This window comes from Oncorhynchus mykiss, chromosome 19 (genome assembly GCF_057628025.1).
Source record: "Oncorhynchus mykiss isolate SJ-2025 chromosome 19, ASM5762802v1, whole genome shotgun sequence".
NCBI classification, from domain to species: Eukaryota; Metazoa; Chordata; class Actinopteri; order Salmoniformes; family Salmonidae; genus Oncorhynchus; species Oncorhynchus mykiss.
The window spans coordinates 35,871,785-35,892,612 of record NC_143040.1 but is presented as its reverse complement, the minus strand read 5'-3'; the positions used below and the strand labels follow the sequence as shown (position 1 = coordinate 35,892,612).

The 20,828-nt window shown below is 43.2% G+C and overlaps 1 long non-coding RNA gene across 1 annotated transcript; it reads right to left on the bottom strand.

The window, feature by feature from the left end:
- Window positions 1-17,161: 17,161 nt before the first annotated feature.
- On the bottom strand, window positions 17,162-20,644 carry LOC149975179 (uncharacterized). Its single transcript, XR_016488909.1, has 2 exons — window positions 19,854-20,644; window positions 17,162-18,340 (listed from the first exon to the last, which is right to left on the bottom strand). It is a non-coding gene; the product is annotated as an uncharacterized LOC149975179 (long non-coding RNA).
- Between the last annotated feature and the right edge of the window lie 184 nt (window positions 20,645-20,828).

Sequence of the window (20,828 nt, the reverse complement as noted above, 5' to 3'; positions counted from 1 at the left end):
AAACAGTAAAACAGATACGTGTGAAAATACCCTCTAATAAAAGGTGACATTATGTACTGTTGCCTCACATGAAACATTTCAAATCCAAAATGCTGGAGTATAGAGACACATTTTAAATGTTATCTTCACTGTCCAAATACTTATGGAGGGGAACAATAGTATGTGGAATGGGAGTCTGTAACACGAGACTTTACCTTTCACCATTTTTCACGAAACCCTTCAATGATACTCCTCTGTTAGTGATGGCGGCCTTTCCACCAAGACCCACTATTACAGCAGTCAGGATGACACTTTTCCCACCTGCAAAAACAAATCAGATCAAATTCACATGGCAAAACAACATAGCCGAAATTGGTCCCACTCTATAGGACGCATTTATAGTACAATGAATAGCCACAATAAAAAATCAACTTGAATTAGTAGGTGTGTCCTAACCTTTGACTGGTACTGTATGTTGTAGTTTAGACCCTATTTTACATCATCTGAGGTGTTGGTTTTGTGCCTGCCATCGGTTGAGACACAGCATACTATTGAATGCAGGGTAGGTGTCAGATATCAGAGAACGTTGACATGAGTGGGAATATCCATTGTTACAAATTAAACGGGCAGTCTTTTATAGGAAACCTATTGAAATCATAGAAATATAGACAATAGAATTAAAAAAATACCCATTCAAGTTGACATTTGACGGTGGGTGGACCGGCGTAATTGGAAGTTAAAGTTTGAATTGAATTTAAATGTCAGGAGTCTGAAGGGATATGTCCATTCTATTAATTATATTTCTATGATTGAAATGACACCCACCCTGTATTCAAGAGTATGACAGACACACCACAAACACTTCAGATTATGTCAAATAGAGTCCAAACTAAAACATTTGAGATTTATTTTTATTTTATAATTGATGTTAATAGTTAATTTGTTTGTATTTATTATTAAACACTTTTTTTTTTACAAGAAATCATAGAATAGTTTGACAATCTTGTTTGTAAGCTTTCGAATGATATCAAACACGATCATTTTCAATGATGAAGACATGGATGTCTCATGGTGAGGTATGCAAAATTGGTCAACTTTGAGCACCTCTAAGGTTCTGTTCAAATCCAAAGGGGTGCAGTCAGAAAGCGATTGAAATCATATGGAATGACCCAGAGGTAAGATAAGGCAGAGAAAACATGTAAATATCGTAAGGCGTACAAAGTGACAGTTTAAAAATCCTCTTTCTTACATTGTTGCCAACATTCTGCAACGATACGCCATCCCATCTGGTTTGCACTTAGTGGGATTATCATTTGCTTTTCAACAGGACAATGACCCAAAACACACCTCCAGGCTGTGTGAGGGCTATTTGACCAAGGAGAGGGATGGAGTGCTGCATCAGAAGACCTGGCCTCCACAGTCACCTGACCTCAACCCGATTGAGATGGTTTGGGAAGAGTTGGAACGCAGGGTGAAGGAAAAGCAGCCAACAAGTGCTCAGCTTATGTGGGAACTACTTCAAGACTGTTGGAAAAGCATTCCTTATGAAGCTGGTTGAGAGAATGCCAAGAGTGTGGATTCACCTGGTCAGTCGACGTCATTGAAAGAGCAGGTGTTCTTCATGTTTTCTAGACACTCGGTGTATGCGACCATTTTATAAACGGTATAATTGCGTGATATGATTGCTATTTGCAACCTCTACTCCCTACTTTGCCCCTAGATGAATGGGTTTCACCACTGAAGTCTTGCATCAGTACACAAGTGTCTATCCTAAAGAAAAGAAAAAAGTCATACAATTACTCATCATTTAAGAAGCGCAGAGAAAGGGGTTGCTGGATAGAAATCTGTGCGTCCCAGAACAGCCATTCTCTCCTCCACTGTTCTTAGTCCTGCCATCTGGTGGATGTAGTTAGTGCTGGTGTACTTGGGGATGGTTTGTAGTTTTTGCACCAGGCTGGACAGGCATGTTCAAGCAGGGGTCGGCTGTACTGCATACGTTGATAAGCAACTGCTTGTTAAGTTTACGTTATGGTTAGGGTAAGGTTTAGAATAAGGGTTAAGGTTAGAGTTGGTGTTAGTAGATAGTTGAATTGTTACTGATAGTACATCTGGAGATGCTCTACAGACTATCCAAATAAAGTGTTACCTATTTATTTAGTTAGTTGGTGTGTAGACCTGAAATTGTCAGTAGTGGAAATCATTGTCACTGGCATTCATTTAGCTCTGTATTCAAACGGGTATTTACAGGAAGTACAGCCATGTTGATGTTGTTTTTCTCTTCATTCTCTTGGACAGTTATATTTGGTACTGAACTGCTCTGATAGTGTGGACTATAAGGTAGCCACTTTTGATTTCATTGAAAGATGTTTGGTTTTAACGCATTGCATCAGTTGTAGAGACTAAAGAAGTGTACGTAGACATTTTACTGTATACTGTGAGTTAGTTGCACACATGTTCAACTCAATAAAGTAGTCGTGTAATTTACCTCATACAGTTTTCTCTCTCTGTGACATTCCCTTACCAGATGATGAGGAAGCTGTACTTTGGTATGGTGCAGTCTGGTTCCTGGTGTTGCTTTGATGAGTTTAACTACATCGATGTGGGCGTACTGTCAGTCATCGCTGATCAGCTTCAGTTCATGAAGGCTGCCAAGCATAGTAACAGTTTATAGTGTGCCACTTGACCTTACAGTATTCATTAGACTGCTTGTATTGCTATGGCTTAAAAGTTGTTCATTTTCCATTGATTTAACTTGACAGATAAATAGTTCAGTTTAAGTTTTCACATGTATATTATGATGACCTGTTTTCCCCCAAAGGCTTGTGTTCGAGGGAAGAGATATCCTCAAGTGGATTCTTCATCCCCATGAATCCAGCATAACATTTTCTGTCATGTTTTGTTTCAGATCATAACCTTTTAATGACCTTTTATAACCTTCCGATAACATCACAGCTAATACCACAGAATAGGTCTGAAAACGGACTCGGTTGATCTCGCTCTTTGTGCGGATCTAACTGACAACCTAAAGTCTCTGAAACGGCCTGTTTCCGTGATGGCACCTGACTTTGACCTGCTCGCCGAGATCATGTTGTCCTCAGAGGGCTTTAAATCAGACAAATCAAGTATCCAGGAAGATCGTCAACCTCTACCAGCTCGCCAGGAAGCAGCTGTCCTAGCAGGTTGGAGTTGCATAACATTCCAAACACTTCAGTTAGACATTTCATTTAAAACCGTTTCACAGTTCAGTTTAATATCAAATACATAACTGTTCATGTTCATAACTGTTCATAGCTATGACATCCTGAAAACTTGTGCTGCCTTTTGTTCATGTCTTTACAGTCTTTCATTTTGTTCTTTTTTTCCCTCCGTTTTGTGGTTCTACTGTACTCGAGGACCATTGTGATTTTGGAATGAGAGCCATACAGTCAGTGCTAATTCTCACTGGTCAGAAGATTCCCAGCTCTGTCATAAGTATTAAAGGTCCAATGCAGCTGTTTTTATATCAATATCAAATCATTTCTGGGTAACAATTAAGTACCTTAAATCAATTCGTTATTTTCCATTTAAGCTATTATATCAAATTCATGTATTAAAATAATGCTGAGTATATGGGGTATTCAACAGTCAGTCAACCGGTGCAGACTGCCATGCGGAAACAGAATCAATAGAGCCTCTCTTTTGGTACTGTCCATCGGGGGTTTGTTTTTTGGAGTCAGGTCCAGGAATGTTTGTTATGCCATAATATCAGGATGCGGTTGGACCTGCAAACTATTGCTGGGGGATTTGAAGGACCACAGTCAGTAAATAGGAAATATCATTGTGCTCTTGTCAGAAATGTTGCAAATGGAGAGGTTCAAGTCCCTAGTGAGACACCATGGGAGAATGGAGGGGTGTATTGCAAGAGGAAATGGTAGAATGATGATTTATTGGGAAGGATGGGTTGATCTGTGGTGTCTGAAGGGTGGAATTGATGAGTTTTGTAATAATTATATACACAAATGTACAGTATACAGTTGGTCAATGTTAGCGGTCCTCCAATCAGGGGTGAGGGTGGGGATGGGATTATTGTATGTTTTGCTTTTTGCTATTTATGTTTTGTGGTTTGGTTTCATGCTGTGAGCGGTGTGTGTGCTGGTCCTGATAGTTATAGTTGTGCTCGCTTGTTTTTTCCAGCCCTTGGAAAATGCCTTTGGGCCGGGGGCGGGGCTTTGCCTTGCCAACATCTCCGGGATGGTGGGGGCGAGGGCACCCACTGACCAGAGCACCCACTGACCAGAGCACCCACTGTGGGAAAGGCCATTTATATTGTCTGTATTGTACTGTTGTTTTAAAGAAAAAATTATATATGTATAAAATATTTTGAAAATATACAGTTTCTTTTGTATACATACAGTTGTATATACTGTATATATACAAAATAAAAAGTACCTTATTGTGATTATTTTCCATTCAAATTTTCGAAAAGAAACAAAAGTTGCTTCTAAAAATATTTTCAAACTAAAATTTTGCTAGGATTGTCTGAGTGGGAGTGGTCTTAGTGAGGGGCCTAATTGGAGGATCTTAATTGGAGGGAAATGTAACCTGAAAACTAGTTGTTATTGGTAGAGAGGTTGGCAACTCTCTTAGTTGTTGGTCAATTAATTTATACCTCCTGGTGATGCCGCCAGGCAGGTCAAAACTCCACCCATGCAAAACAAGCTGAAATTTCAGGTGGTCTTTTCAAACAGCTCTTACACTGAAAGGGTATTATCATAATTGTAACAATTTCACAGTATTATTCCATCCTCATTGTGTTTAAATATATATAAAACACAGGTAAATCACAGTTTTGACTGCACTGGGCCTTTAAGTACCTTACTGTGATTATATATTACCGTTTTAATTTAAAACAAACAATAATAGCTTCTTAGCAAAGAGCAATTTATCAAGCAAGAATATAGCTAGGACTGTCTGAGAATGGTCTGTGGGGAGGGGAAACTGAAAAGTAGATGTTATTGGCAGAGAAGTTTGGAACTCATCGTAAGATAGCTAGGTGGGACAACCACATATCACAGTCATAGTAAGTACAATTCTCCTCAATAAAGTTGCTATCATCCCTTGTATGATCTAAATTGATATTGTTTTATGATGATACCATCTATCTTTTCGTATTTGTGAAAATCTTTCTAAAACAGAAAATGGACACAATTCAATCGGTATCAATCAACAAAGAGGTAAGAATATGTACTGTATGCTATGAGAATATGTTGAAGGCTAGCTGTATTGGGTGCAGATGACTGAACTGCTCACTTTTGTGTCTGTGTCTGCAAGTATCTGAACAAAATCTGAATCAAATCCAAGGTATGAATACTGTCACTGGCATGTTTTGTTAATCTGTATAATTACTATTTTTTGAACTCACAGACTTCACCCTATACACCATGAATATGACAGGAAACCTGTTTGATCACCATGTACTGCAAAATCATTCTGGCTATGGATACGGAGAACATCAACACATTAACATCAACACATCAGAGGATATATCGATTGGACTTGGGGCTCTGCTGGGAGTTTACCTCATATTTAGACTTTTTTATTCTGCTTTGCCATTTAAATCATAATAAATACTGACAACTAAAATATTGTGTTATTGTTGTTATTGTTATGCATATTATTCATAATAATAATATTGGAGGGGGGTAGATAAAAAAACCAAAAGGTTCTTTAAAAGGTTATTCGAGGATCCATTCAAAGGGGTTCTTCACAGAATTTAAAGGGGTTCCCCCATAGTTTCAATTTGAAGAACCCCTAAAGGATACTCCAGGAACCTTTATTTTTAGACTGTAATCCAGACGGGAGATGACAAGTGCCTGGATTAGGACCTACCCCGGTTCCTGTGTGAGTCGTACTCCGCAGATGTTGAGTACTCTAGAGGACTACTTTAGCAAATTTCGACGATGAGGAACTATATCCAAATTTCAGTACAGCCCTCCAGGCCTCGTTGAAGACCAAATGCGGCCCGGGCAAAAGGAGTTTGACACCCCTGGTCAAACTCAAGATGCATTATGTTCAACCAGGCCTACTCTTTAGGAAGGCTTCCCGGACTCAGATTAAACCTCGTCCTGGAGAATCTCAGATTACACTTAATTTGGGTCCGCTAAACTAGACCCAAATCTGTTATAGGTTTTCATCTAATACCCCATAATGACAAAGTGAAAATATATGTTTTGTAATCTTTTCAAATGTATTGAAATAAAATACAGAAATATCTAATTTACATAAGTATTCACACCCCTGAGTCAATACGTGTTAGAATCACCTTTTGCAGCGATTACAGCTGTGAGTATTTCTGGGTAAGTCTCGAAGAGCTTTGCACACCTGGACTGTACAATATATTTGGCCATTATTATTTTCAAAATTCTTCAAGCTGTGTCAAATTGCTTGTTGATCATTGCTAGACAACCATTTTCAAGTCTTGCCATAGCTTTCCAAAGATATTTAAGTCAAAATTGTAACTCGGCCACTCAGGAAAATTCACTGTCTTCTTGGTAAACTACTCCAGTAAGGGATTTGGCCTTGTGTTTTAGGTTATTGTCCAGCTGAAAGGTGAATTAATCTCCCAGTGTCTGGTGGAAAGCGGACTGAACCAGGTTATCCTCTAGGACTTTGCCTGAGTTAGGCTCCAAACCGTTTATTTGAAAAAAAAAACTCCCCTGTCCTTAATGTTTACAAACATACCCATAACATGATGCAGCCAACACTATGATTGAAAATATGGACAGTGGTACTCAGTAATGTATTATATTTGCCCCAAACATAAGACTTTATATTCAGGACAAATCTTTTTTTGCAGTATTACTTTCGTGTCTTGTTGCAAACAGTTGTTGGAATATTTGTATTCTGTACAGGCTTCCTTCTTTTCACTCTGTCAATTAGGTTAGTACTGTGGAGTAACAATGTTGACTCCAATTCTACCCACAGTTGTATCAAATAGGCTGGATGTCCTTCGGGTGGTGGACCATTCTTGAGACACACGGGAAACTGTTCAGCATGAAAAACCCAGCATTGTTGCAGTTCTTGACACACCTGTTTGCCTGGCACCTATTACCATACCCCATTCAAAGGCACTTACGTCTTTTATCTTGCCCACTCAGCCTCTGAATGGCACACACACACAATCCATGTCTCAATTGTCTCAAGGCTTAAAAATCCTTCTTTAGCCTGTCTCCTCCCTTTTATCTACACTGATTGGAGTGGATTTAACAAGTGGCATCAATAAGGGATCAAAGCTTTAACCTGGATTCAGCTGGTCAGTCTATGTCATGGAAAGAGCAGGTATACTTGGCGCATTTTTTTATGTTTTGTATACTTGGCGCATTTTTCAACTGTGCTGTAATTTTTCAGAAAAGCTCTGAGTGTCATGTATTGTCATGTTGTGTCTTTCTGTCCTTTCCTTTCACCCTGTCTCCCTCTGCTGGTCGTATTAGGTTACCTTTTCTCCCCCGCTTTCCCCCAGCTGTTCCTTGTCTCCTCTTGACTACCTCGTCACCCCTTCTCCCACCTGTTCCCCTTTTCCCTCTGATTAGTCCCCTATATCTCTCTCTGTTTTTGTTCCTGTCCTTGTCGGATTCTTGTTTGTTGTGTTTCATGCCTGAGCCAGACTATCGTCATGTTTGCTGTAACCTTGTCCTGTCCTGTCGGAATCTGCCGGTCTATCTGAGCCTACCTATGTTTGGTTATTAAAGAAGCTCTGTTTAAGTTAGTTCGCTTTTGGGTCCTCATTCACTCACCGTAACAGAAGAATCCGACCAAGAATGGACCCAGCGACTTCGGATCCTCTCCACTCAGCCGTCGAGATCCAGGGAGCGATGCTAGGCAGACACGAGCAGGAATTGTCTGCTGCTCGACATGCCGTTGAGACCCTGGCCACCCAAGTCTCCAACCTCACAGAACAGGTTCACCATCTCCGCCTCGATCCACCGGCCACTTTCAGGGCTTTCGAATCTCCGGAGCCCAGAATCAATAACCCGCCGTGTTACTCTGGGGAGCCCACTGAATGCCGCTCGTTCCTCACCCAGTGTGATATTGTGTTTTCTCTCCAGCCCAACACTTACTCCAGGAGCACTGCTCGTGTCGCCTACGTCATATCTCTCCTTATTGGACGGGCTCGTGAGTGGGGCACGGCAATCTGGGAGGCAAGGGCTGAGTGTACTAACCAGTATCAGGACTTTAAGGAGGAGATGATACGGGTTTTTGATCGATCTGTTTTTGGGGAGGAGGCTTCCAGGGCCCTGTCTTCCCTATGTCAAGGTAATCGATCCATAACAGACTACTCTATTGAGTTTCGCACTCTTGCTGCCTCCAGTGGCTGGAACGAGCCGGCTTTGCTCGCTCGTTTTCTGGAGGGTCTCCGCGCAGAGGTAAAGGATGAGATTCTCTCCCGGGAGGTCCCTTCCAGCGTGGATTCCCTGATTGAACTCGCTATTCGCATTGAGCGACGGGTTGATCTTCGTCACCGAGCTCGTGGAAAGGAGCTCGCGTTCTCCGTTGCCCCCCTCTCCGCATCACTACCATCTTCCTCTGCCGGCTCGGGAGCTGAGCCTATGCAGCTGGGAGGTATCCGCATCTCGACTAAGGAGAGGGAACGGAGAATCACCAACCGCCTCTGTCTCTATTGCGGTTCTGCTGGTCATTTTGTCACTTCATGTCCAGTAAAAGCCAGAGCTCATCAGTAAGCGGAGGGCTACTGGTGAGCGCTACTACTCCTCTCTCCTTCAAGATCCTGCACTACCTTGTCGGTCCATCTACGCTGGACCAGTTCGTCAGCTTCCTGCAGTGCCTTAATAGACTCTGGGGCGGAGGGCTGTTTTATGGACGAGACCTGGGCTCGGGAACATGACATTCCTCTCAGACAGTTAAGGGAGTCCACGGCCTTGTTTGCCCTGGATGGTAGTCCTCTCCCCAGGATTCAGCGTGAGACGCTACCTTTAACCCTCACTGTTTCTGGTAATCATAGCGAAACCATTTCTTTTTTGATTTTTCGTTCACCTTTTACACCTGTTGTTTTGGGCCATCCCTGGCTAGTTTGTCATAATCCTTCCATTAATTGGTCTAGTAATTCTATCCTCTCCTGGAACGTCTCTTGTCATGTGAAATGTTTAATGTCTGCTATCCCTCCTGTTTCCTCTGTCTCTTCTTCACAGGAGGAGCCTGGTGATTTGACAGGGGTGCCGGAGGAATATCACGATCTGCGCAAGGTGTTCAGTCGGTCCAGGGCCACCTCTCTTCCTCCACACCGGTCGTATGATTGTAGTATTGATCTCCTTCCGGGAACCACTCCCCCCCGGGGTAGACTATACTCTCTGTCGGCTCCCGAACGTAAGGCTCTCGAGGATTATTTGTCTGTAGCTCTTGACGCCGGTACCATAGTCCCCTCCTCCTCTCCCGCCGGAGCGGGGTTTTTTTTTTGTCAAGAAGAAGGACGGGTCTCTGCGCCCCTGCATAGATTATCGAGGGCTGAATGACATAACAGTTAAGAATCGTTATCCGCTTCCTCTTATGTCTTCAGCCTTCGAGATCCTGCAGGGAGCCAGGTTTTTCACTAAGTTGGACCTTCGTAACGCTTACCATCTCGTGCGCATCAGGGAGGGGGACGAGTGGAAGACGGCGTTTAACACTCTGTTAGGGCACTTTGAATACCGGGTTCTTCCTTTCGGCCTCGCTAACGCTCCAGCTGTCTTTCAGGCATTAGTCAATGATGTCCTGAGAGACATGCTGAACATCTTTGTTTTCGTTTACCTTGACGATATCCTGATTTTTTCACCGTCACTCCAGATTCATCTTCAGCACGTTCGACGTGTCCTCCAGCGCCTTTTAGAGAATTGTCTTTTTGTGAAGGCTGAGAAGTGCACTTTTCATGCCTCCTCCGTCACATTTCTCGGTTCTGTTATTTCCGCTGAAGGCATTAAGATGGATCCCGCTAAGGTCCAAGCTGTCATTGATTGGCCCGCCCCTAAGTCACGCGTCGAGCTGCAGCGCTTTCTCGGCTTCGCGAACTTCTATCGTCGTTTCATCCGTAATTTCGGTCAGGTGGCAGCTCCTCTCACAGCCCTTACTTCTGTCAAGACGTGCTTTAAGTGGTCCGTTTCCGCCCAGGGAGCTTTTGATCTCCTCAAGAATCGTTTTACATCCGCTCCTATCCTTGTTACACCTGACGTCTCTAGACAGTTTGTTGTCGAGGTTGACGCGTCAGAGGTGGGCGTGGGAGCCATTCTTTCTCAGCGCTCCCTCTCTGACGACAAGGTCCACCCATGCGCGTATTTTTCTCATCGCCTGTCGCCGTCGGAACGTAACTATGATGTGGGAAACCGCGAACTGCTCGCCATCCGGTTAGCCCTAGGCGAATGGCGACAGTGGTTGGAGGGGGCGACCGTTCCTTTTGTCGTTTGGACTGACCATAGGAACCTTGAGTACATCCGTTCTGCCAAACGACTTAATGCGCGTCAGGCGCGTTGGGCGCTGTTTTTCGCTCGTTTCGAGTTCGTGATTTCTTATCGTCCGGGCTCTAAGAACACCAAGCCTGATGCTTTATCTCGTCTCTTCAGTTCTTCAGTAGCCTCCACTGACCCCGAGGGGATTCTCCCTGAGGGGCGTGTTGTCGGGTTGACTGTCTGGGGAATTGAGAGGCAGGTAAAGCAAGCGCTCACTCACACTCCGTCGCCGCGCGCTTGTCCTAGGAACCTTCTTTTCGTTCCCGTTCCTACTCGTCTGGCCGTTCTTCAGTGGGCTCACTCTGCCAAGTTAGCCGGCCACCCTGGCGTTCGGGGTACGCTTGCTTCCATTCGCCAGCGTTTTTGGTGGCCCACCCGGGAGCATGACACGCGTCGTTTCGTGGCTGCTTGTTCGGTCTGCGCGCAGACTAAGTCCGGTAACTCCCCTCCTGCCGGCCGTCTCAGGCCGCTTCCCATTCCCTCTCGACCGTGGTCTCACATCGCCTTAGATTTTGTCACCGGACTGCCTTCGTCAGCGGGGAAGACTGTTATTCTTACGGTTGTCGATAGGTTCTCTAAGGCGGCTCATTTCATTCCCCTTGCTAAGCTTCCTTCTGCTAAAGAGACGGCACAAATCATCATCGAGAATGTTTTCAGAATTCATGGCCTTCCGTCAGACGTCGTTTCGGACAGAGGTCCGCAATTCACGTCTCAATTTTGGAGGGAGTTTTGCCGTTTGATTGGGGCTTCCGTCAGTCTCTCTTCCGGCTTTCACCCCCAGTCTAACGGTCAAGCAGAACGGGCCAATCAGACTATTGGTCGCATCTTACGCAGTCTTTCTTTTCGCAACCCTGCGTCTTGGTCAGAACAGCTCCCCTGGGCAGAATACGCCCACAACTCGCTTCCTTCGTCTGCGACCGGGCTATCTCCTTTTCAGAGTAGCCTCGGGTACCAGCCTCCGCTGTTCTCATCTCAGTTCGCCGAGTCCAGCGTCCCCTCCGCTCAGGCTTTTGTCCAACGTTGCGAGCGCACCTGGAAGAGGGTCAGGTCTGCACTTTGCCGTTATAGGACGCAGACTGTGAGGGCTGCTAATAAGCGTAGAACTAAGAGTCCTAGATATTGTCGCGGTCAGAGAGTTTGGCTCTCCACTCAGAACCTTCCCCTTAAGACGGCTTCTCGCAAGTTGACCCCGCGGTTCATTGGTCCGTTCCGTATTTCTCGGGTCATTAATCCTGTCGCAGTTCGACTTCTTCTTCCGCGATACCTTCGTCGCGTCCACCCGGTCTTCCATGTCTCCTGTATTAAGCCCGTTCTTTGCGCCCCCGCTCGTCTTCCCCCCCCCCCCCCCATCCTTGTCGAGGGCGCACCCATCTACAGGGTCCGCAGGATTTTGGACATGCGTCCTCGGGGCCGTGGTCACCAGTACCTCGTTGATTGGGAGGGGTACGGTCCTGAGGAGAGGAGTTGGGTTCCCTCTCGGGACGTGCTGGACCGTGCGCTGATCGAGGATTTCCTCCGTTGCCGCCAGGTTTCCTCCTCGAGTGCGCCAGGAGGCGCTCGGTGAGTGGGGGGGTACTGTCATGTATTGTCATGTTGTGTCTTTCTGTCCTTTCCTTTCACCCTGTCTCCCTCTGCTGGTCGTATTAGGTTACCTTTTCTCCCCCGCTTTCCCCCAGCTGTTCCTTGTCTCCTCTTGACTACCTCGTCACCCCTTCTCCCACCTGTTCCCCTTATCCCTCTGATTAGTCCCCTATATCTCTCTCTGTTTTTGTTCCTGTCCTTGTCGGATTCTTGTTTGTTGTGTTTCATGCCTGAGCCAGACTATCGTCATGTTTGCTGTAACCTTGTCCTGTCCTGTCGGAATCTGCCGGTCTATCTGAGCCTACCTATGTTTGGTTATTAAAGAAGCTCTGTTTAAGTTAGTTCGCTTTTGGGTCCTCATTCACTCACCGTAACACTGAGCCTTTCTATTCTCATAGTTTCTACAGATTATAAATTAAAGATGACTATGTTTACTAAGAGTATTATTATTATTATTATTGACCTCTCTGGTCTTTGTGGTTGAATCTGTGTTTGAAATTCCCTGCTCGACTGAGGGACCTTACAGATAATTGTATGAGTGGGGTATAGAGATGAGGTAGTCATTCAAAAATAATGTAAAACACTACTATTGCACACAGATTGAGTCCATGCAACTTATTTATGCTTGCCATAACAAAGGGGTTGAGTACTTATTGACTGAAAACATTTCAGCGTTTCATTTGTAATTAGGAAATAATTACAAATGAAAATATTTGGAAAAACATTATTCAACTTTGACATTGTGAGGTATTGTGTGTAGGTCAGTGACAACAAATCTCAATGTAATACTTTTTTTCATTCAGGCTGTAATACAATAAAATGTGGAAAAAGTCAAGGGGTGTGAGTACTTTCTGAAGGCACTGTAGTTGTTTTTAATTTAAAAAATGTATTAACTTCTTTTTTCCCCTGATAGTTAAATATTAATTGATTAATAATCTGGTAATTTTGTATGGGTTTTTCAACACTGTGATGCTGGAATGTCCGTTTTTTAAATTCTGCTAGCTAGCTAAAAAAGCTGGAACTGGGAGTAGCTGGAGTAGTTGGAACTGGGAGCTGTTTTTTTTTTTTGAATGTGGACATCGACTTTAACAGCTTGAGAGGCACTGAGAAGTGCAGCAAGTGGATTGCGGAGTTAGCACTGAACCGTAAATATGAGTACAACTACTCTCATGATAACCGATGTGTGGTGGGCTTTCCGGCGCAAATGGCTACACTTCCGTGTGTGCTACACATCGGTACTGTAGAGGAGTAGCTAGCTAGCCAGCGACCTACGGAGTCCATAAGGAGAGACTGAGGACGTCGGGGACAGTGATGTGTGCTGACGGCTGCGGACCTGTCTCTGACTCTGATATGACCACTGAACTCCCTAGCTGCGGCTGTGGCCAAGAATGCACCCTCCTCCCTCCACCGCTCAGACCATTCTACATCCATTCTTGCCTCCCAGATGTTTTGATTTTGTTCAATTTGTTGTATCTCATCTTATTCATTTAAATGTTTATTGTATGTTTTACTGTAATTCAGCTTTTAGCTGCCATAGTACCCATGAAACGAAATACAATGAACCATTATCATCATCATAGTCATACAGTAGTTGGTTATACTAAGTGAGAATATTTTGAGTAGTATCAACTTTTATGATATTTCTCCCCTCCAGGATCCAGTTGACCTTGACTGGAAGCTCAGGGGCTGACATTTGGATAGAAGCACCAGAAGCTGCTCAACATCCAGATTCCAGAAATGTCTATAGTCATGACCCTCTGCAGCATCCCGGGGGCTGTCATCAACTTCATGCAGGTGTTGATTGATTCTTCTACTTTTCTGTCTATTTGCATGGATTTTGTGTTGTTTCCTATGCAGACATGTTCTGTGGTGGCACAGGACGAAATCTTGAGCCATTGTCAGAGGAAGAAATCGGGAAGACCTCTGCAGACATTGATTCCACAGAAAAAAGGTAAGTGTAACTGAAGTCTGTTGCTGTTTTTGTAGTAACTATATTATCTTCATTCAGCTTTGGTAAAGTTACTGTGTATTTGCAATCTTACACAGGGAGGATAACAAGTGGTTTCTACAGAAAACTCCCGAAAAACTCACGACTGTTCCTGGGAAGCTGTTTGTCTTTTAATACTATATGCCTGGGCAGTTGGAGGAGTCCTCAACCATGTGGATGACTGATGATTTCCTGCAAACTACTAAAGACAAAAGGCTATTGAATGTTGCACAAGCATCCAAACGCTGATCCACAAGTTGTTTGAAGGCGCACCTTGCGGCATGTGAATAGAATAATTAATATAGCCCAATAATAATTTAAATCCATTACATTTTCTATATTGGAGAAAGAAGATCCCTCTTCCATCAAACTTGCTTTTGTCTCTGAATATTCCAGGTGTGTCTTTACCGGCGTGGAATCGTATGATCTTCAAGTACATTGTGGATCTCATCGTTCCCCGGGATGAGTTGGTTCCTGGCACAGAGAGTCTCATACACAATGGTCTGCTCACACCTTTACCCCGATGGAGTGCAGCAAGCATCCATACACTTTTCACATCGTACCATTCAAGAGTATTGCGTTCAAGTTCAACTTTATTTACCGTATGTAATACATACTGTACACTGGAAATCATACTCATCAGAGCTCTCACATTAAAAACAACAGCATTAAAAGTTGTGATTTTCTTTCCTTCTCCAGTAGATTATTAAAAAGCTAGCCGGCTACCACCCGGTTACTCAACCCTGCACCTTAGAGGCTGCAGGGTTCACTGGTCACTTTAATAATGGAACACTAGTCACTTTAATAATGTTTACATACTGCTTTACTCATTTCATATGTAAATACTATATTCTATTCTACTGTATTTTAGTCAATGCCACTCCGACATTGCTCGTCCTAATATTTATATTTCATTCCATTATTTTACTTTTAGATATGTGTGTATTGTTGTGAATTGTTAGATACTACTGCACTGTTGGAGCTAGGAACACAAGCATTTCGCTACACCCGCAATAACATCTGCTAAATATCTGTATGTGACCAATAAAATTGGATTTGAGTTTCAACAAGCACTTTGTTACTCCCACTGCCAGCCATGCTGCCCCTGTCCCCCTTTGAGTTCTCCCTCAGAGCACTCCCCCCCCCCCCCCCCCCCCGCTTCTCCTTCCACCCAGTACAGGAGAATGAGGTGCTGCCCTCAAAACCTCTCTTAATAAACTACACGTAATTTACCACACTACCATCTGCTTTGTTACCAGTGCCCCCTTCAACACTCATCTCTGTGTCCTTTGAACCCTGGGTCAACTGTCTCCCGTCACCATGACGCCAGACCCACTGGTACCAATTTATTTACAAGTAGGCAAGTCCCCCCTCTACCTCAGCTCACTCCTCAGCAACCTGCACTCTGGTAGATATCACACTGGTCATTCCAAAGCCTGCACTTCCTTTGGCCGTCATTCATTCCAGTTTTCCGTTGCCTACTGCTGGAACGAGCTGCAAAAGATCCTTGGCACATTCATTCCACCACACTCCTTCAAAAACACTAACTGAGCTACTATCTGATCACTGTACCTGCTGATCATTAAATCTGCTGTGTTGACTTAGACTTTTTCTGGTCTAACCTACTGTCAATATTTCTTATTGTTGTATATTGGATGAATTTGTACCTTTCCTCTGTATAGTGTGTTTTATTTATGTTTAGTGGTTGTCCTGTCAAAGTTATGCCTCTTGGCCAGGTCATTATTGTAAATGAAAATTGGTTCTCAATTGACTTATCTGGTTAAATAAAGGTTAAATAAATTCATTCATTCAACTTCTAGCTGCAAATGTGTACATGAAATAAACTCAAACTTAAGGTTACTTTTAGACATGAAGATTACGTCCAGAATCTGGATCCCCTGCTGATAACCCAATTTCTGAAATTGTTTATAAGCTCCCAGGTCCTTCAGAACAAGGTAGCCAGAGTGTGTGTGGATATCCACCACAGATGGATGCTCAGTACCTGCAGGAGATGAGGAGGCTCTACTACCTAGTCCCTAGCACCTTTACTGGGTACATTGACTCCTTTACCAAGATGTGTTGTTCAGAGGGCTCCAAGCTCAGTAATGTCAGATAAAGGGTGGAGATTGATTGATGTGGAAGAAGAGATGGAAGAAAGATGATGATGCAAGAAACAATCCTGCGGCAACAGGAAATGTGAATTACTATGTGGATTATAATTAATGGACATTTTTGTCGGGGTTGATACATTTCTCATTAAGGCAAATTAAGTCTGAAATTTCAGTGTAAACTACAAACTTTAGAAGCCTTTTTAAAACTCAAATGCGCCACAAGTTTACATTTCCGGAGTGGTCAAATTACGATCCTACATCTGTACAAACACATTCGCGTGCACACACACACTTTGATAAATGTGCTCTCTGTTGACTGTGGGTAACATTTTGTTTATGTAAACAATTTGTTCTTATTTTGTGTTGTAAAATTGTAGAATTCCACAGCTGATTTAAATAAAGTTTTGCCTCTGTTAGAGAAAGCAGTTCCAGCTTAAGGTGCTCTGGAATAGAGCGACATTTCAGAAATAAGGCAAGTGAACATAAACATGCTTAATTCTTCCTAAGCATACCTTTTACCTTCATAAACACTTGGGGTGGGGGGGTATTCACAATATTATTGTCAAATATACCTGATAAAAACAGTTTCCAACTATTGATTTGAGGCAGTCACACTGTCACTGTCAATATCTAATACTGGATTAATTGTGTGCAATAACCTTGGAGTAAGGCTGTTTTTCTTACCCTCTCTCCCACTAGTAGGACTTGGGATGGGCACAGGGACACTTAAAGGTTATTTTACACCTTTGCAATTCATCGAGAATATGGTGTAGTGTCCTTATTTTCCTCGTCTAGGCACGGACCCAGCCTCCCACCGGTGTCTGGCCCAGGAGCCGAGGGGCAGCAGCTGCACCTGGACATGGTGTCTCTGGGTCAGGTCCTAAGGGCAGAGTAGCTCATCTACAAGGCCCAGGTCCTCAAGGGCCGCTGGCTCTTCCCGCAGACCTGCCACCTGGCTGCTTGCTTTGTGCCTAGACTGCAAACCGTGGTCAAGCTCTGAGTGGACAACAGAACGTATTGGTGCACCACACTGTTTTGAACTTTTATTTTTGCATGTTTTATGAGTTAATATAATATTTATGTCAATGGCTAATGCTGTGTGAGACAACTAATGATGTAATATGTTTGTTGAAACCATGTCGAAGCACAAGAGGGTCCTATGAGATTATCTCGAGGTGTGGTCCTCTCAGGTGCCGGCAGCACACAGGACCCAGCTGTAGATGGATGCCGCTTCACAGATCTGAGTGCGTTAAGTGTCTTTCATCCCTCCTCAGGTTGAAATGAAATGGCTCATACCTGGACCCTCATTTCTGTCTGTGGCTGTACGCTAAACCAGACCCAGTGTTCCCTGCCTCCATCCTGCAGAGCCATCAAGGTCTTCAGTCCCACAGCTCACCATTAGAGGTCGAACCACCTATAGAAGTATACACTGAGTGTACAAAACATTAGAAACAACTCCCTAATATTGAGTTGCACCCCATTTTGCCCTCAGAACAGCCTCAATTCGTTGGGGCACAGACTCTACAAGGTGTCGAAAGCGTTCCACAGTGATGCTGGCCCATGTTGACACACAATTGTGTCAGGTTGGCTGGACATCCTTTGGGTGGTGGACCATTCTTGATACACATGGGAAACTCTTGAGCATGAAAAACCCAGCAGTGTTGCAGTTCTTGACACACTCTAACCGGTGCGCCTTGCACCTACTACCATATCCCGTTCAAAGGCACTTAAATATTTTATCTTGCCCCTTCGCGCTCTGAATGGCACACATACACAATGTCTCAGTTGTCTCAAGGCTTAAAAATACTTCTTTACCCTGTCTCCTCCTACACTGATGGAAGTGGATTTAACACGTGACATCAATAAAGGATCATAGCTTTCACCTGGATTCACCTGGTCAGTCTGTGTCATGGAAAGACATGTCCCTAATGTTTTGTGCACACAGTATAGTTAGGGATGTTATTTGTATGGTGTACCCATGAGTGAACCAGTCAAATTGCCATCGTCTGAGGGGCTTTGTCTCTTCTTGAGATTCTACACAGCACACAACAATATCTATTGGTATTACATATCCATTGCTAATGATTCTGTTCCTGACGATAGCTGGAGAGCCTCGGTTGAAAATACAGCAACTTCACTTCCTGTCCTGTAGATAGCGGTGGAGCCTCCTTCACACCATGAGTCCCAGTGGAGAGGTGGCAGAGGAGATTCTGTAAGATAAAATGCAGCCCAGAAGACTCTGCTCTTTAGCCTTTGCTTCTTTAACACACTGATACAACAATCAATAGTATAATTGTGATGTCATATGGAATCATGTAGTAACCCCCAAAAAAGTGTTAAACAAATCTAAATACATTTTATATTTGAGATTCTTCAAAGTAACCACCCTTTGGCCTTGATGACAGCTTTGCACACTATTGCCGTTCTCTCATGAGGTAGTCACCTGAAATGCATTTCAATTGACAGGTGTGCCTTGTTAAAAGTTAATTTGTGGAATTTATTTCCTTCTTAATGCGTTTGAGCCAATCAGTTGTGTTGACAAGGTAGGGGTGGTATACAGAAAATGGTCCAGATTTAGCAAGAACAGCTCAAATAAGCAAAGAGAAATGACAGACTATCATTACTTTAAGACATGAAGGTCGGTCAATATGGAACATTTCAAGAACTTTGAAAGTTTCTTCAAGTGCAGTCAGAAAAACCATCAAGCGCTATGATGAAACTGGCTCTCATGAGGACCACCACAGGAAAGGAAGACCCAGAGTTACCTCTGCTGTAGAGGATAAGTTCATTAGAGTTACCAGCATCAGAAATTGCAGCCCAAATAAACGCTACACAGAGTTCAAGTATCAGACACATCTCAACATCAACTGTTCAGAGGAGACTGCGTGAATTAGGCCTTCATTGTCGAATTGCAGCAAAGAAACCACTACTATGGGACACCAATAATAAGAAGAGACTTGATAAGGCCAAGAAACACGAGGAATGGACATTAGACCGGTAGAAATCTGTCCTTTGGTCTGATGAGTCAAAATTTGACATGTTTGGTTCCAACCGTGTGTGTTGCCTTGCTGGTGACACTGTGCATGATTTATTTTGAATTCAAGGCACAATTAACCAGCATGGCTACCACAGCATTCTGCAGCGATACAAAATCCCATCTGGTTTGCACTTAGTGGGACTATCATTTGTTATTCAACAGGACAATGACCCAACACACCTCCAGGCTATGTAAGGGCTATTTGACCAAGAAGGAGATTAATGGACCTGGCCTCCACAATCACCCAACCTCAACCCAATTGAGATGGTTTGGGATGAGTTGGACCGTACAGTAAAGGAAAAGCAGCCATCAAGTGCTCAGCATATGTGGGAACTCCTTCAAGACGGTTGGAAAAGCATTCCAGGTGAAGCTGGTAGAGAGAAGGCCAATAGTGTGCAAAGCTGTCATCGAGGCAAAAGGTGGCTACTTTGAAGAATCTAAAATGTAAAATATATTTTGATTTGTTTCACACTTTGTTTCCTACATGATTCCATATGTGTTATTTCATAGTTTTGATGTCTTCATTATTATTCTACAATTTAGAAAATAGAAAAAAATTAAGAAAAGCCTTTGCATGAGCAGGTGTGTCCAAACCTTTGACTGGCACTGTATGTCACATTATGAAATATTACAGACAATACTTTAAAATAACTTCAAGCAAAACTGTATTTGTCTGTTATTCTTACATTATATTTTCTTCAATGCTAGCTGGTCCCAGTGTAGAGCCTACATAGAGAACATGCAGGACAAGGACATGGCGGAAGTTATTGGCATCAACAGCAGGGCAGAAATGGTGATACTGCAGAACCAGACCCAGTAGCCTCACTACTGTATATAGCCTGTCTTTTTACTGTTGTTTTATTTCTTTACCTACCTATTGTTCACCTAATACCTTTTTTGCACTATTGGTTAGAGCCTGTAAGTAAGCATTTCACTGTAAGGTGAAACACCTGTTGTATTCGGCGCACGTGACAAATAAACTTTGATTTCATTACATGTTCACTTTCCTTTTCAGTGTTGGGACAGCTACTCTGAAAATGTAGTTTACCGAGCTATTACTTCACACTGGAAGATTTTAAGCTACACTAAAGCGACCCTTAAGAAAAATTGTTCACTTAACTATGAAAAATATAGTTCACTGCAATTTGTCCTATCAAACAAAACAAAACAAAAACATTTCAAGTGAAAATTATACAGGTTTGATGCTGAAAAAGAAAGGAAATTATTGCCTACGTCACCCATATTTGATTTCTGTAAAAAAAAAAGTTGTGTGTAGTTCCAGTAGTTAGCTACACTGCTACATGGCAAAATAAATAATGAATTACTGAAAACACTTCCAAGATTTTAATTTAGTTCAACTACTGAAAAATGTAATTAAATTAGTTGTTGAACTACTCCCAACACTGCCTACTCACCATGATAGTCCCCTCAGACTAGAAGGTAGGTTTACACCACCCTGTTCACCATGATAGTCCCCTCAGACTAGAAGGTAGGTCTATTCCACCCTGTTCACCATGTTAGTCCCCTCAGACTGGATGGTATAGAAGTATACGGATGGCATAGAACCCTCTCCATAGCTATTATGCTCTAAATAAACTGCAATTGATGAAACTTGGATAAGAAGTAATCCCTCTGTCTTGTGTTGTTTCCTCAGCATACCA